At 41.1% G+C, this 13,786-nt stretch overlaps 1 protein-coding gene across 7 annotated transcripts in view; it reads left to right on the top strand.

Annotated features, from left to right (window-relative positions):
- The window catches only part of LOC121284472 (protein mono-ADP-ribosyltransferase PARP4-like), a 148,472-nt gene that overhangs the window by 55,818 nt on the left and 78,868 nt on the right, over positions 1 to 13,786 (top strand). For all 7 annotated transcript variants that reach the window (XR_005944482.1, XM_041199971.1, XM_041199970.1 and 4 more), the window contains 4 exons: positions 1,586 to 1,710; positions 2,082 to 2,213; positions 2,498 to 2,584; positions 11,685 to 11,820. The gene's annotated coding sequence lies outside the window, so the exon portion shown is untranslated. The remainder of the gene's footprint in view (positions 1 to 1,585; positions 1,711 to 2,081; positions 2,214 to 2,497; positions 2,585 to 11,684; positions 11,821 to 13,786) is intronic.

Genomic DNA, 13,786 nt, shown 5'->3' with positions numbered 1-13,786 from the left:
CACTGTCAACAACATTTTCCATCGCGTTGCTGATGATCGAGAGTAGACTGATGGGGCGGTAATTGGCTGGATTGCATTTGTCCTGCTTTTTGTAGACAGGACATACCTGGCATTGTGGAAAATTGCCCAGTTAGGTAACAGTGTTATAACTGTACTGGAACAGCTTGGCTAGGAGCTAGGCTAGGGGCTCAGCTAGTTCTGGAGCACAAGTCCTCAGTACTATTGCTGGAATGTTGTCAGGACCCATAGCCTTTGCAGTATCCAGTGCATTCAGCTGTTTAATGATATCACATGGAGTGAATCGAATTGGCTGAAGACTGGCATCTGGGGACTTCAGGAGGGGGCCCTAATTGTATCATGATGTTCACCTGATTATCAGAAACACCAATTTTTTTTCTTTATTCTGTTATGGCACTGCGGATGGTAAATGCTGAGCTGTTCAAATCCCAAAGGGAAACTAGAAACAACTGGCACAACTATTATACAATTTGTATATTTTCGAGATGCATGCCTTGAATTCAGTAGTAATAAGAGTATCAAGTCTTATGGACTTCTTACAAAACTAAATTAACCTTTATAAATAAATGAAATTATTTTAAGCTCATAAATAGGTTTACAGATTACTACTCTGATAATTCCTAGCTTCCCTAGTTAATCTAACTCCCAGTTACACCTCCATTAAGGCAACAGTAAAGCACATTAATTTTAAAAGACCAAGGGAAAGTAACACATTACCCTGAACAGTTGAATTCAAAGTGAATTTTCTTCACTTCAGTTTGTGTATACAGCAACTTGAGGCTTAGAGGCTTTTCGCACTTCTTAGATCTTAAAATGCCTTCCTCTTACACAACCTCCTCTCCTTTATACAGTTTTCTCCCTTTTAACCCCATTGTCCTAATATGTCTTTTCAGCTATACTTTTCCAATAATAAAAATCTTCCATAGTACCAATTTTATCAGTAAGCTTTGGGAAAAATAAACACACTGTTTGGCTTCTGCTGGCTAAATGTAACATTTCACCACCTCTTTTGAAATTCAAATTACTCTGGCTTATCTCAAAATGCAAATTTTCCCTTTACACCCCACATTCTGAAACTTCAACCATGTTTACCTATTGAACATTTCAAACCTAGCTTCTCTTTCAACACATCAAAGCCTTTAGACCTGCTGTCTTTAATTCAGCTAAGTTTCCCCCCCACGCCTCCCCAAACGCACATATACACCCACACACATGCACTATTCCTACCTTACAATAAATTCCAATAACATTATGAAAATTATTATATTTTCCTGACAATTCTCCTTCTCTCAGTTTCAGATATCCTTGTGCCACACGCCATTCTATAGCTAAAACAACTGATCTACTTCCGGCCTGTTTCGGGTGTATGAGGGGGACATACAATTATTCACACTTTTTGTTTGGAACATTTGCAACAGCGCTACAGAATAGAGTGGGGATCAGGCCTGCAACTATCTGCATATACCCACAAAGCCACCAGGAACACCCCCTTAAAAAATATTTTTTTAATCTAAAAATCTTGAGTCATGCGTAAGAAGCTGGAGTAATTCAATTCCTTTACTTACAGATGATTTGGAAGCTGCTTAGGATCCTTTGAAAAACATTAAGCCTGGTCTTCAGGACAGTGCTGGCAATGTGGTTGCTTTGCAGGAAATCCATGTAGAGGCAAAGTTAACGGATCTTGTTGCACAGGTACCAACTGTGATTGATCAGTGCTAAGACCTGGAAGACAGGGAAAAAAATGTTGTTCATCACAGCAACTTCCTTCAAAATAACAAAGGGGAGGAGACTTCCCCCGTGTTTTAGGTGTAAGGACTTTTATGAAAGTGGATTTACAAAATAGTGTAAATATTTTACAGCTAGCAAACAAGAAAAAGGAAACTCGTATACACCTACATCTATCCCTTCCCCTTATCAGTGTTGTATTTTTAAGTCTGTTTTGGGGGGAAAGGGATGGAGCTCAACCAAAGAGGGATTGGGTGTAATTATTCCTAGCTTAATAAAGTTTTAATGTGTAGAACTCTCATGAAGTCCATTAGTAAATACATTATTTTGTCTTTTAGGTTCTGGTTTTCCAGTCCTACACAAACCTCAATACTTTTCCTATAGAAGCTAAGTATGTATTTCCTTTGGATGATACAGCAGCTGTATGTGGATTTGAGACTTTCATTAATGGAAAGCACATTATTGGCCAGGTAATTGAGAGTAAGTTTCTCATTGTTTTAAAAGGACTAAAATAAGATTGTTTCAAAAGATCTCTCAGTCTGTTTTGATTTATATTCTACTGTATACTTTGTGTGTCTTCAAATTCAACTGGGCTACTGCTACTGCTATTTCTTCTGTTTTTACACTGTGAGTTTCTGACTAATGTAAACTTACATTTGTTCAAGTGTCCATTTTCATTTTAAAAAAGTGCTTTCTATTTTGAACTAGTATAGTAACGATTTTTGATTTAGTATATGCACTTTTGCACTTGTAGGTGAAAGAAAAACAGCAAGCTCATCAGGAGTACCAACAGGCTATCAGACAAGGTCATGGGGCCTATCTAATGGATCAGACTACTGCTGTAAGTCTTAAGCATCCTTTTTCGTGTTGCTGCACTCACTAATAGCCATAACAGTGAAAGAGACTGATTATTATTTTTAGGATTTTGTGACTTCAGTTGGAATGTAATAAGGCCCTAACAACCAGCAACAAATTTTAGCTTATTTAATGGTTTCTATTTTATGACATTTTTTTGTCAATAATACTATAGGCAACATTTAGCTACACCTCCTAAATAAAAACAAAAAACTGCGGATGCTGGAAATCCAAAACAAAAACAGAAATACCTGGAAAAACTCAGCAGGTCTGGCAGCATCGGCGGAGTAGAACAAAGTTGATGTTTTCAACTATTGATTCACTAATGTGTTGGCCCATCCAGTGGAAAATATAATTTCATGATTCTGACACGAGGAATTCTCAATCCTGGCTGCCATTGAGCTGCATAACTTTCACAGAAATTGTGTTAGGTAGATTTTTTTGTTGATGGGATATGAGCATCACTGCCAAGGCCAACATTTGTTGATCACTACAGTCCAGGTGGTGTAGGCACACTTACAGGGCTGTTAGGAACAGAACTCCAGGATTTTGACCAGCAACAGTGAGGAATGGCAATTTAGTTCCAAGTCTGGATGATTTGTGGCTTGGAGGGGAACTTGCAGTTGGTGGTGTTCCTATGTGTCTGCTGCGCTTGTTTTTCTCGTTGTTGGAGGTCGCGGGTTTGGAAGCTGTTGTCAATGAAACCTTGGTACGTTGCTGCAGTGCATATTATAGATGGCACACACTGCTGCCACTTGTAGCACTGGTGAAGGGAGTGAGTGGCAGATGGGGTGCCAATCAAGGGGGCTGCATTTGGTCTAGATAATTCTTGTATGTTGTTAGAGCCACACTCATCCAGGCAAGTGTGGAGTATTCCATCACACAGCTGACTTGTGCCTTGTAAATGGTGGACAGGCTTTGGGGAGTCAGCAGGCAAGTTACTTGCTGCAGAATTTCCAGCCTGTGACCTGCTCTTCACAGAATCACAGAATTGTTGTAGTGCAGAAGGAGGCTATTCGGCCCATTGTGTCTGCACCCGCTCTCAAGTGAGCAATTAATTTAATGCCACTCTCCCACCTCCCCGTAACCCCACACATTCTTTTTAGATAACAGTCTGATCCCATTTTGACTTCTTCAATTGAGCTTGCCTCCACCACGCTCTCAGACAGTACATTCTGGATCTTAACCACTCTCTGTATGAATACGTTTTTTTCTCATATTCCTATCACTTCTTTGGTCAATTAATTTAAATCTGTGTCCTCTAGTTCTCGATGCTTCTCACAAATGCGAACAGCTTTTCCCTATCTACTCTGTCCCAGACTGCTCATGATTTTGAACACCTCTGTCAAATCTCCTCTCAGCCTTCTTTCCTCCAAGGAACATAGTCCCAACTTCTCCAATCTATCTTCATAACTGAAGTTCCTCTTCCCTGGAACCATTCTCGTGAATCCCCTCTGTACAATCTCTCTAATGCTTTCACGTCCTTCCTAAAGGACAGTGCCCAGAATTGGCCACAGTATTCCAGCTGAGGCGGAACTAGTGTTTTGTACAAGTTCAACATAACCTCCTTGCTCTTGTACTCTAGATCCTATTAATAAAGCCTATCATAATATTTGCTTTATTAACTGCTTGCTCAATCTGTCTTGTCACCTCTAATGACTTATGCATATATACATCCAGGTCCCTCAGCTTCTGCACCACCTTTCGAATTGTGCCCTTTATTCTCTACTGTCTGTACATTCCTACCAAAATGAATCACTTCACACTTCTCTGCATTGAGCGCCATTTGCCACCTACCGCCCATTCCACCAACTTGTCTATGTCCTTTTGAAGTTCTACACTATCCCCCTCATAGTTCATAATGCTTCCAAGTTTCATATCATCTGCAAACTTTGAAATTGTACCTTGTACACCAAGGTCTAGGTCATTAATATAAATCAGGAAAACCAAGGGTCCCAACACTGACCCCTGGGGAACTCCAGTACATATCATCCTCCAGCCCAAAAAAAACCCATTGACCACTACTCTCTGTTTCCTGTCACTCAGCCAGTTCTGTATCCATGTTGCTCCTGTCCCTTCCATATTCTTTATTGTAGTGCTATCTATCTATCCCAGTCTTCTATGCACCTTGATATTCCACTCTTGTATTATCTCCTGGTTCCTACACCCCTGCCAAGTTAGATTAAACCCTCTCAAAGGAACTCTGTCCAAGTTCTAATTAGGTTCAACCCATCCACCTTGTATAGGTCCCATCTTCCTCACAGCTGGTCCTAATGTTGCAATAATCTAAAGCCCTCCATCTTGTACCATCTTTCACATGGATTCATCTGCTTTATCCTTCTATTTCTATACTCACTTGCGCGTGGTACTGGGAGTATTCCAGAGATTACTACTTTTGAGGTCCTGCTTGCTAATTTCCTATCTAGCTTCCTAAATTCTGATTGCAGGACCACATCTCTCTTTTTATCTATGTCATTTATACCAATTTGTACAACTGCTGGTTGTTCACCCTCCCCACTGAGGGAGCTGTGCAGTTGCTCAGTGATATCCTTGACTTGGGCACCAGGGAGGCAACACGCCTCCTGGATTCACGTTTGCAGCCACAGAAACAGAATCACCTATCACTATTGCTCTTCCGTTTTTTCTTGTACAGCTGAGCCACCCTTGGTGCCACGGACTTGGTTCTGGCTGCACTCCCAGACGAACCATCACTCTTATCAGTATTCAGAACTGAAAACTGGTTGGAGAATGGGATGCACTCAGGTGTCTCTGCACTACCTACCTGTTTTTTTTTGCTGGTCACCCATTCCCTCTATCCCAGCATGCTCTTAAGCTCTGCAGTGACCCCATCTGTAAACATGCTGTCCACAGAGCTCTCAAACTAACGGATGCACCGCAGTGACACCAGCTGCTGCTCAAGTTCCAAACCCCGGAGCTCAAGCTGCTGCAACTGACAACACTTGCTGCACAATTGGCCATCTGGAATATGGGAGGAGCCCTGAAGTTCCCACAAAGCACAGGATGTGCACTCTGGCGGTTGGAGCAGCCCTGCCATTTCTCTATTTATTGGTTAACCTTTCCAATACTAATAAACCTTTCCAAAACTAATAACACCTACTAATACCGATAAACCTTACTGCTATTAATAAGACTTACTACCATTAATAAACTTGACTATACTGATAAATCTTACTAATACTTAACATAACTTACCAATACACTTTACTTAAAAATACGTGATAAGACCCACCAGCTACTCTCACTTGTTACTTATTCTTACTTAATATTATCAGTTTTAATTTACCAGTTCTTTAGACACAGTTCCTAAGCAGCAATACTCACCAGCGAATCAATATACCACTTCCCTGTGATCTCACGCCTCAATTTTTGTTCCTGAATGTAGCTCTGAGCCCACAGACTGTCTAATAGTCAGCCTTGAACTTTCGCCCCCTCCCTCTGCTTTGATGGCCCCAAACTCTCGCTGCCTGCCTGTCGCCATTTTTATTGCCCCAAACTCTCAATCTCTCAGTCGCCGTTTTTATGGCCCCAAACTCTCAGACTCTCTCTCTTTCTCGTGTCACTTTTTGGCTGTTTTGCCACTTTGATGGTCCCAAACTCTCCTGCACTCTCACCACTTTGATGGCCCCAAATTCTCACTCTCCCCCACCGCTTTTATTGCCTCATAGTCTCAGTATTTATATAGCTAATCCAGTTAATTTTCTGGTCAATGGTTACCCCCAGGATGTTGATAGTGGGGGATTCAGCAATGGTAATGCCATTGAATGTCAAGGGGAGTTGGTTAGATTCTCTCTTGTTGGAGATGGTAATTGCCTGGCACTTCTGTGATGTGAAAGCTACTTGCCACATATCAGCTAAAGCCTGAATGTTTTCCTGCATTTGGACACAGTATTTGCTCAGTATCTGAGGAATTGCAAATGATGCAGAACATTGTAATCATCAGTGAGCATTCCCACTTCTGACCTTATGATTGAAGTGATTTTGGGTCCAGGTTTTGAGGATTTCAGGTCCTCATTGGAGATTCCAGGTCATTATTTTGGGGTTGTGTCTTTTGGGACGTTCAGATCTGTATTTCGGGTGGTCCATGTCCGGCTTTTGCGGCATCCAGGTCTGGGTTTTCTATGCTCCTAACCTGGGTTTTGGGTGTCTGGGTTTCGGGAGTTCCAGGTATTGAGCAGTCCACATCTGGGCTGTGGGGTGTCCAGGCCCGGGTTTTGTGAGCTCAGAGTGCAATTTTGTGGGGTTTGGGTCCAGGTTTTAGCATGGCCCGCATCTATTTTTTAAAGAAGCCTATTCATAATGTTATGAATGCAACACTTTATAAAATGGTCATGTTTTAAACTTCCTTTATTAATTTAAAGTAAAACAGAATGTCCTAGAATAAGGGATGGTGAAATCATATTGAGCTCCGCTTAGATACAGGCCCATGTGATTTGGTTGTCATGGGGACAGAGAGGCCTAGATCAAAATCCATAGAAATTCAAGTGCCAGCTTTCACACCTTGGCATAAAAGAGGAGCAACTGTAGGATTCAAAATACATCGGGGTGGCAGGGGAATTCTCCCTCGAAAGTGCACAAAAAATCAATATCCAGGGGTAACAAATGAGAAAAGTCATCTCCGTACATAAAAAACACGGAACCTGTGAGCAGCCACTATTCGAATCACAAATTCTGTCTCTCCCATGCTCTCTGCTCCAACTCCTTCCATCACAGGTTCCCTCCCTCCCGCTGCTCTTCAAGGAATAGAACCTATGATTGGAGAAGCTGGAGCCGTTATTCTGGCTGGTTCCGCTGCCCCCATCACCTATCACTTCAAAAGGAGGCCATTTTGAAGGGAGGTAAGGCTACCAAAATCTGCACCTGGATCCTCATGCAGATTGTCAAAAGCTTTACTCGGACACCCAAAATCTGTAGACTGATCTTGTAAACCCCAATGTGGGACAACCAAAGCTCATACATTTTTTAAAAATAGATGCAGATCATGTTAAAACCTAGTCCCAAACCCCACAAAGTTGGACCCCGAGCCCACAAAACACAGATCCAGACTCAACATAGCCTGGACCTGGACTGCTCAATAACTGGAACTCCCAAAACCCAGATTCAGAGCACACAAAACCCAGACCTGGATGCCACAAAAGCCAGACATGGATTGCCCGAAACATGTACCTCTACCTCCAAAATCACAGAACCCCAAAATGATGTCCCAGAACCTCCGATGACAACCTGAAACCGCCAAAATCCAGACCCAAAACCAGTAAATCCTGAATGTCCAAATCCCGGGCAAAGGCCACCTAAATCTGGAGCCAGAATGTCCAAATCCCAGACCCCAAAAGCTGGATGCCCCAAATCCAGGACCTGGATTCCCTAAATCCAGATCTCCTAACACCTGGACTGAGATGCACCAAAACCCAACCCAGAGCCCTCCCCCAACTCCCACCCCCCAAAAGCCAAACCACCAGAATTGGAACCAGCTAAGACCAAAACATTGAATCCATTGAAACCTGGACGCAGACCTTCAAATCCTAGACCCTTTCCGAGACTTTCAATGTCCAATAATCAAAACCCAGACTCACCAAAACCTGGATCTAGAAAAATACAGACCCGCATATCAGACTGGAGAGATTCATTCAAGATATTTTGGATAGCAACATACCTCTGTCTGTTTGTATATTTGTGTACAGACTTTCAATGTCCATTGTAGAAAGGTATGGCGCTGGGGGTATGGTTAGTGAGTTAACCACCTCTATAAAGTGGTATGTGTTTTTAATGCAACTAAGGTGCTTCTGCGTTAAGGGGTTCCAATCCATGTCTCATTAAAGCACGGGTGATCATGCAAGGTGCAGCATTAGTTTGGGGGGAAAATATCACTGAAATATGAAGTGTATGTGAATTAAACCATTCATTATGTGATAATCAGCTTGGCGCTGCAGAATTAATTTGTGTCTAAAACAAAAATAAAAATACCTGGAAAAACTCAGCAGGTCTGGCAGCATCTGCGGAGAGGAACACAATTAACGTTTCAAGTCCATATGACTCTTCAACAGAACTAAGTAAAAATAAAAGAGAGGTGAAATATAAGCTGGTTTAAGGGGAGGTGGGACAAGTAGAGCTGGGTAGACTTGCTTTTATCTTAATTTGTGTCTATTTCCCTTGTTGCACAGTTGGACCTTTGGAAGTCAGTATCCTGACATGTTTGTTAGCACTCACTTTTTAAGCAGAAGTATTGAGGGGAAAGAAACTTGAAAATTACAGAACAAAACCAAACAAGGCTGACGGGCACTCATTGCTTACAATTAATTTTTAAAAGGGACTGCAGATGCGAAACTCATGGTTACCTTATGCCAAGTAGTTAGAATTTTAATTTTGAAAATGGAGTATGGGAGTTTTATTTATAATAACAAAAACGTTTATAGATTCAATTATTGCGTGACTGCATCACCTCATAAAGGAGTTAGTGAGAATGAAAAGCTCTGAAAACCAAAGTGTAGCCCCTGAAAATCAAAAAGTAGTTCTTAAGAAAATCTCAAGAGGATTCCCTTGGAAAAATATTATTTTGACCCTTGGGCAGCTGGTATCTCCTAGACTCTTAAACTCCAAGACCCTGGAGAGGGAGAATGAGAGAGAGATGCTGCTGTGAGAAGTGGAGGGAAAGTTTCCTGCTGGAAATCTGAGAGATGTGACTTTCAAAAGGACACTGGAAGACTCGTCCTGATGTGGCAGGGAGAAGGGAGCCTGCTGGAAAAGTCGGGAGGGGTTTGGACTTGAATCTATAAGACTCCATATTTGCCAAGAGCGTAACGTAAAAATGGGTTGTGAAGTATTTTTAGTTGTGTTAATGGGGAAGAACGTTTTCTGCAGTTTACTTAATAAGTAATTAATATTTAAATGCTTAGTCTGTGTTGATTTTAGTTTGTTTTCTTTACAGTAAAAGCCTTTAAACATAAAATCTTGCTGTGTGATTCTTTCCGTCAGTCGCTGGGAAATTCATTTCTCTCTTAAAAATTGTAGTCTCTATGGTGATTGTAATAGTAGTAGCAGGTCATGTTTTAATTAGTTGCTCTCGTGATGCTAGTAAAGGCAGCATTTAATGGCCACCTGTGGATGCCCTATGACAGTTGTGGTGGGCCTTCCCCTTGAATTGCTGCAGTTTTTGTGTTGATAGTGCTAGGTTATTGTCATTGGGTGCAGGAAATAGCACATAACTGCCCGAGATTAAAGGTTGCAGCTCTTAAAAGTGGTTGCTTCCTTTTGCTGGACATGAATCAACGCAAATATTTGTTTGTGACTTTAATGTAGAAAAATAACATCCCAAGGCATTTCACACAGGCATCATCAGAAAATAAAAATGATTGACTGGTCAAAGAAAGAGATATTAAATGAGGTGGAGAGATTTAGGAAGGAATCCCACAGCACAGGCCCAAGATGCTGAAGGAACTCCACCACCTAGAAATTCCCCCCACCAGTCACACACCATCCTGACTTGGAAATATATCACTGTTCCTTCACTGTATCTGGGTCAAAATCTTGGAACTCCCTTCCTAACAGCACCTACACCACATGGACTTCAGTAGTTCAAGAAGGCAGCTCACCACCACCTTCTCAAGGGCAACTATGGATGGGCAATAAATGTTGGTCCAGCCACCGAAGCCCACATCCTGTGAATGAATTTTTAAAAAGGCTTAGCTGCTAATAGTATGGCGAGAGGGGTAATGCATAACAGTCTAGGATCCGAGTGGAGAGTTGGTTGCGGAAGGGAGTGGGATTGTTGGACTGGAGAGGTGTCACAGAGATCAGGAAATGAAGGCCATGAAGAGATTCAAACATGAGGATGAGTATTTTAAATTGGAGGTATTGGGGAGAAATAGCTGGGAATGTGTAACTCACTTCCATTTTCTGAGACAAAATTGAAAATGTTTGTGAAGAAATGGCAGCAAAGGAAAGTTTCGCTCTTTGGCATTTCCTTGGCAAGAAATGGCTACCAGAGTTAATGCAGTTTTAAAATCTTGAAAACATGGGAGTAAATGAGAATAAGTTTAATAGCTTCTTGAAACCAGCCAAGGTAAGGCTGGTCAGCACTGCGCCACATCAAATAGAGACATTAAATTACTCAAACAGAGGAATTCCAGGGGCCACTGGTCACCCAATTAGTATTTTTCAAGATTTCAACATCTTGGCTCATATGGGTTTACAAGGCAAAGTGGCATTAAAAAATAGTGGATCAAAACCAGAAAAAGTCCTCTCATTTCAGAACCAACAGTCTATATGAACATGCTATCCTGGATGTGGTGAGGCTCAAAAACAGGACTGGGCAGTGGTGAAGCTGGATCATATCCTGGAATGAATCACAGGAAATTGCATTTGTTCTAATAGATAATTATATCAACATTTTAAAATGAAGTTCTTGCCTTAGGCCTCGGAGTCACCCTTGGAAGCTAACTTGAAGTTCACATTAAGAGCAGTAAACAGAACCAGATCAGTCTCCTCCCAGTTCTCTGCTGTGTTTATTCTGTTTTAGAGAAGCATTGTTGGCAACTGGAAAATATAATCCCTGTTGACTACAAGAAAATACAAGTTCTATTATTAGTAGCTTGCGTTCCTGAAATTCCTGATTATGAATATTATTACAATTACTTTCAATCCTCCTATTTGTGTTTTAATGGTAGAATCTTCATAACTTGGGATTTGGCATAATTAGAGAAAATAAATGGCTGAATCATTCATAATGCTACTGAGTGAACAACCAACAGTTAAGAGTATTTGTTCAGTGCTTTTGGCGCAACTACTGTTATTTTCACTTACAGCATTATACATTCCTTTATACCCTTGAAAATAATGCTCTCTGTATTGTTCATAATTTAGGAAAAAATTTATATATTGTTTAAAAAATAAATTAATAAAGCAAAATACCTATGATTTGGTGGAGAAAACAGACACTAATTTAAATGTGGTGTAACATGTATTACCATCTTGCTCACTTTCTCAAACTCCTGATGTAAACAGCTGAGTTCAGATCGTTATGTATTTTTATCTTTTCTTTCTATATGATCTACTTTTACTTAATATTTCAGGCCACCAAATGCCTGGGTCATAATTAAAATTACCTATGTCACTGAGCTCTCTGTTGATCGTGAATGCATTTCCTTTCTACTGCCTGGAAGTCTGACATCCCAACAACAGGACAAAGCATTGCAAGAGAAAACTCAGGTTCAATTTCCAATTATTTCTTTTGATTGACCTGTTATATAGAACTAATTGAGACCTCCAGCTATGACAATGCTGTCCTCTGTTTCCAAGTATACTTTAAATTCTGTCACTCTTAAAAAGTAATCCATTATTTGAATCCAAGTGCTGTTCAAAGCACTTTTTCTCTGTTAAGACAAAACCATTTAGTTTCCAGCAACTGTTACTGTTAACCTATTTTGTGACTATTATAAGTGAGGAAACTGAAGCCTATGTAAAAGCCAATGTTGTGAAACTTGAATAACTTCTATTCAAATTGTGCTTCTTGTTTTGTTTTTTCCATTTTTGCTTTATTTTGATTTTACAGGGGTGGTTTCCACTCTTCCTTTCTTAAATAATGAGGTTATGTTTGTTACCTTCCAATCATTAGGAACTGTTCTAGAATCTAAGTAAGCAAGAAGATCAAAACTAATGCATCCACTATCTCTGTAGCTACTTTGTTTAAACCCCTAGAATAAAGGTCATTCAGTCCAGGGGATTTGAGCTATTTAGTGCCCTTAATTTCTCCAGTACTGTTTCTTTACCAAGACTGATTCCTTTAGCTCCTCATTCTTGCTAACCTTTGGTTCCTTATTATTTATGCAATATTTTTCATGTATTCAACAGAAAGCCTGATATAAAGTATTTCTTTAATGTCTCTGCCATTTCCTCATTCCCTGTAATAATTTGACCTGTCTCTGCCTCTGATGGACCTACACTTGCTTTCATTAATCTGTTGCTATTTTTAATCTGTTTTTAAGGGGGCCACATTCCTGCCCCCACAAACCCAATTAAAAAGTTAGTAGGGAGCCTGCCCACCAAAAAGTCAGCTGCCCCACAACTATTTTATGCTGCAAACAGTGTTGATTGCCTAAGGTAGAGGCTTCCACCCCCATTGGGGCAAGAAGGCCCACCAGATTGCTGGCAACTCTGTACTCCTAGTAGCGCCAGGCCCAAGTGGTGGCCATTGCTGTGACTACAGGCAGTCCCCAAATGAGAGGAAGCTATGGAGCCGGACTTGGCAGGCCCTGGCTGGCAGTCCTAGTGAGGGCGGTTGGCTTTTGAGATTCAGGGTGGAGAGCGGGGGAAAGTTACAGGAAGCGTATGACCTTTGTGGGCGGAGTGGGGTACCTCTCATGTGCACAGGGGACCACTAAATGTGGTTCTAGACTCCCTTGCTTGACACCAGCCCATACAGTAAAAGCTGCTGGCCTGCCAGCCTTGCATGGTCTCCCTACCTGGCATGGGCCTCCCTCTGGGTAAAATAGCGGCAGAGGCAGAATAAGACCTTTTGATGGCCATTAATTGGCCTCTTAAGGGCATTGATAGGCCCAAGGCTGGGAAGACTGTCTGAGACCTCCCTTGCCCACCGTAAAATGGGAGATAGGCCAAGGCAGCCAGGAAGGTGGTGGGAAGGCCACATGTTTCATTTTACAACCCACCACACTTTCAATGCACCAGTGGGAGGTGGTGGGGGAATGTGTAAAATCCAGCCCCATGTCTCATGCTAGTCTACTCTCATTTTCTTTCTTTTTCTTGTTATTTTCCTGGTCCTCCCCTGCTGAAATTTTTTTGGTAACATTATAAGCTTCTTTCTTTGATCTAATCCCATCTTTAACCTCTGTTGTTAGCCACCATTGGAACACATTTTCTGTGATGTTTTTGTGTATTAAAGGGCTGTACATTTATTGCAAATTATGTATTAATTCTTTAAATGCAAGTCATTGCTTGTCTACTGTCATATCTTTTAATGTAGACTCAAATCTATCTTAGCCAACTCTCCTCTTACACCTATGTAGTTTGCTTCGTTTACATTTAAGACCTTAGTTTTGGACTTAATTAAATCACTTTCAAGCTCAATATAAATTCTATCATCTTATGGTCACTCTTCACTGGAGGCCCCTTTACCACAAGGTTATTAATTAACCCTTTTTCATTGCACAATAATAGC

Source organism: Carcharodon carcharias, chromosome 11, assembly GCF_017639515.1.
Source record: "Carcharodon carcharias isolate sCarCar2 chromosome 11, sCarCar2.pri, whole genome shotgun sequence".
In the NCBI taxonomy this organism is placed as follows: domain Eukaryota; kingdom Metazoa; phylum Chordata; class Chondrichthyes; order Lamniformes; family Lamnidae; genus Carcharodon; species Carcharodon carcharias.
The sequence above is the reverse complement of the archived record's forward strand: the minus strand, read 5'-3'. Positions and strand labels throughout refer to the sequence as shown.